The sequence below is a fragment of the Salmo salar genome, chromosome ssa28, assembly GCF_905237065.1.
Source record: "Salmo salar chromosome ssa28, Ssal_v3.1, whole genome shotgun sequence".
NCBI lineage: Eukaryota > Metazoa > Chordata > Actinopteri > Salmoniformes > Salmonidae > Salmo > Salmo salar.
Window position 1 is genome coordinate 456,683 of NC_059469.1, and position 4,632 is coordinate 461,314.

Genomic DNA, 4,632 nt, shown 5'->3' on the forward strand with positions numbered 1-4,632 from the left:
TGTCGGGGGAGGTGCTCTTCTGCACTGTTCAACCAATCCAGTAAATGTGGAGGAGGAGTTAAGATGGAGTTCCGCGTCACAGGCTCTCTTTCCATTACCCTTGAAAACCGGAACATCCGGTTGTTGGGGACTGGGCGAGGCTAGGGTTTCACTAGTTACCACAGCCACAAAGTAAACATTGGCTATCGGTTTATTGTAAAAGTTAATGAAAACTAAAATGAACTTATTGGTCTTAATTTAACATTATGGTTAGGCATAAGGTTAGGGTTAGGCATGTGGTTAAGATTAGGGTTAGGGTTAGGTTTAAAAAATCTATTGTAGAAATAGGTAGCGTGCCCCTGGTTGTCATTGGCTAGCTCCGGCCAAACGCTGTGCCAAGCCCATGGACATTAGTATCTTCACCGAAATGAGTCTGGATGTGATCCCTCCCAGACCATTTCTAGAAATGAAATCCATTCTAGACAGTCTGATTCATCCCAGAAACTGATGGGTTGGGCCCAGTGGTGTAGTGGAGGGTATAAGCCTGTATACCCATTTATTTTTCAGTGGGCATTGCATATACCCATTTCGTCATCCCCACAATGCGTATCAAAGTAGTGTAGTGGATGTATACGTCATATCAATTAATAAGGCTGTATAAATCAAATTTGATTTGTCACATACACATGGTTAGCAGATGTTAATGTGAGTGTAGTGAAATGCTTGTGCTTCTAGTTCCGACCATGCAGTAAAATCTAACAAGTAATCTAACAATTTCACAACAACTACCTTATACACACAAGTGTAAAGGAATGAATAAGAATATGTACATAAAAATATATGGATGAGCGATGGCCGAATGCCATAGGCAAGATGCAGTAGATGGTATAGAGTACAGTATATACATATGATATGAGTAATGTAGGGTATGTAAACATTATATAAAGTGGCATTGTTTAAAGTGGCTAGTGATACATTTATTACATCAAATTTTTTATTATTAAAGTGGCTAGAGATGAGTCAGTATGTTGGCAGCAGCCACTCAATGTTAGTGATGGCTGTTTAACAGTCTGATGGCCTTGAGATAGATTCGTTTTTTTAGTCTCTCGGTCCTAGCTTTGATGCACCTGTACTGACCTCGCCTTCTGGATGATAGCTGGGTGAACAGGCAGTGGCTCGGGTGGTTGTTGTCCTTGATGATCTTTTTGGCCTTCCTGTGACATCGGGTGGTGTAGGTGTCATGGAGGGCAGGTAGTTTGCCCCCGGTGATGCGTTGTGCAGACCTCACTACCCTCTGGAGAGCCTCACGGTTGTGGGAGGAGCAGTTGCCGTACCAGGCGGTGATACAGCCCGACAGGATGCTCTCGATTGTGCATCTGTAAAGTGTTTTTGGGTGACAAGCCGAATTTCTTCAGCCTCCTGAGGTTGAAGAGGCGCTACTGTGCCTTCTTCACCATGCTGTCTGTGTGGGTGGATCATTTCAGTTTGTCTGTGATGTGTACGGCGAGGAACTTAAAACTTTCCACCTTCTCCACTACTGTCCCGTTGATGTGGATAGGGGGCTGCTCCCTCTGCTGTTTCCTGAAGTCCACGATCATCTCCTTTGTTTTGTTGACATTGAGTGTGAGGTTATTTTCCTGACACCACACTCCGAGGGCCCTCACCTCCTCCCTGTAGGCCGTCTCGTCGTTGTTGGTAATCAAGCCTACCACTGTAGTGTCGTCTGCAAACTTGATGATTGGGTTGGAGGTGTGCATGGCCACGCAGTCATGTGTGAACAGGGAGTACAGGAGAGGGCTGAGAACGCACCCTTGTGGGGGCCCCAGTGTTGAGGATCAGTGGGGTGGAGATGTTGTTTCCTACCCTCACCACCTGGGGGCAGCCCGTCAGGAAGTCCAGGACCCAGTTGCACAGGGCGGGGTCGAGACCCAGAGTCTCGAGCTTAATGGCGAGTTTGGAGGGTACTATGGTGTTAAATGCTGAGCTGTAGTCGATGAACCGCATTCTTACATAGGTATTCCTCTTGTCCAGATGGGTTAGGGCAGTGTGCAGTGCGATTGTGATTGCGTCGTCTGTGGACCTATTGGGGTGGTAAGCAAATTGGAGTGGGTCTAACGTGTCAGGTAGGGTGGAGGTGATATGGTCCTTGACTAGTCTCTCAAAGCACTTCATGATGACGGAGGTGAGTGCTACGGGGTGATAGTCATTTAGCTCAGTTACCTTAGCTTTCTTGGGAACAGGAACAATGGTGGCCCTTTTGAAGCATGTGGGAATAGCAGACTGGGATAAGGATTGATTGAATATGTCCGTAAACACACCAGCCAGCTGGTCTGCGCATGCTCTGAGGACGCGGCTAGCGATGCCGTCTGGGCTGGCAGCCTTGCGAGGGTTAACACGTTTAAATGATAGAGGAACAGATCAGAATGTTTATCTTAAAATGTTGATAAACTATTTGTTGACATTTTAGGCACAGCGATGTGCACAAGGCAGGCACAAGGCAGTAGGCCTACACGTGAATGTAAACAACGTTCTAAAATGCAAGAGGTTTCATGGACAGAGATGGAAATATTGGTTAGAAATTTAGAAAGAGCTAAAGATTACATTTACATTTTACTCATTTAGCAGACGCTCTTATCCAGAGCGACTTACAGTAGTGAATACATACATTTCATACATTTTCATTTCATTTCATGCATTTGTACTGGCCCCCCGTGGGAATCGAACCCACAACCCTGGCATTGCACACACCATGCTGGCGTTGCAAACACTATGCTCTTCCAACTGAGCCACAGGGAAGATGCAACAACTATCATGGATTGCTATTATGACTACGATAATGCCTTTGGCTGCTAGACAATGAAAGATAGTTGAAAGAAAACCAATACAACAGGAGAACACATATAAGTCTTAATAAAATATTTTCCTCCACGTTTCTCTGGTGGGATTTTGGCTATAGGCTACTTTGAAGCAAGGTAAGACATGACTCATAATATTAAGTAAAACATCCAGGTTTCAAACAATTAAGGAACAGGAAAATTATATCAATGCTATTGTACGCCTAACATCTTCTGGTAGATGGAAAGGCTTTCCCAAAAAACCTTCTTAATTAAATGTTAAAGGGTAACCTCACAAAAAAATCAACATTTCTTAGATTTTTCCCAGACCATAAAAGGGTTCTCCTGCTGTGGTTTAAGCATTCTTATGGACTTAAAACATCCAATGTAGTTGTTTTACTATTAAATAAGTGTGACTTTGAGAGCGAAAATCTGAAGAAAATAATGTAAAATTCAGAAACTTGTGAATTTCTGACTCAGTTGACAACCTAATTGATCTGTTTCAATAGTAGGCCTACTATTAGCCTACTTGCACAGTACATCTTGGGTTGGCCTGACTGTGAAATACCAATATGGAATTGATAATTTTAGATAATTCAGAGTGTATGTCACTGTTTCTCATAGAAGTTATCATACTTCGCCGGGCGGGGCATTTGGAAAAATCTTGTCAAATTAGAGTACCCATTTCTCCAGGCATCACAACACCACTGGTTGGGCCAGAGCCAGAACACTCATTTAGAAAATTCATCATTGGCTTTGATACTTTGTTTGGTTAGAGATGATCCAATCGCTGATGACTTTGTTTTCTACAACACAACTCATTTTGACATCACCCAATCAACTTCAATGATGGCATTCCAGACTGAAGTATGTAGCGAATGATAAAGCAGTGGAATAATTCAGTTTGAGTCATCAGGCAACGTCCCCGTAATCTCATGGACTGAAAGCCAAAGTGTTGGGGGGAGAGAAGATGAGGCTTGAATCGGTCTAATCACTAATCACTCTGAATCGGTCTAATCACTCATGTTGCTTTCAACTGGATGGTGCTCAATGATGGATTTAGCTCATGATTGAAACATAGGCCAAATTAGTCACATATTTCATTCAATTTGACTGATTCAACACACACAAACACCTGAGAGTGTCCTATGCCAAACATATTGAGCCCCCTCTTGGGATGCTGTGGCCAGTCAGACAGGCAGGCAATAGTTATATTATCAGTTATGCACTACTATGAAACAATTATTTAACTTTTAAGAACTGTAGCATTCACTTTCCAACTATGGTTAAAGATAGTGCTATAGAAAATACACTAAGGCTGTCACACCCTGATCTGTTCCCACCTGTCCTTGTGATTGTCTCTACCCCCCTCCAGGTGTCGCCCATCTTCCCCATTATCCCCGGTGTATTTTTACCTGTGTTCTCTGTTTGTCTGTTGCCAGGTCGTCTTGTTTGTCAAGTCAACCAGAGTTTTTCTCAGCTCCTGCTTTTTCCCGGTCTCTCTTTTTCTCGCCCACCTGGTTTTGACCCTTCCCTGTCTCTGAGCCCGCCTGCCCGACTACTCTGCCTGTCCTGACCCTGAGCCCGCCTGCCATCCTGTACCTTTGCCCCACCTCTGGATTACCGACCTCTGCCTGACCTGACCCTGAGCCTGCCTGCTGTCCTGTACCTTTGCCCCTATACTCTGGTTTATCAACCTCTGCCTGCCTTTACCTGTCGTTGACCGCCCCGTTGCTATAATAAACATTGTTACTTCGACAGTCTGCATCTGGGTCTTACCTTGATTCCTGATAAAGGCCTACTAATTGCCCACAGAAAA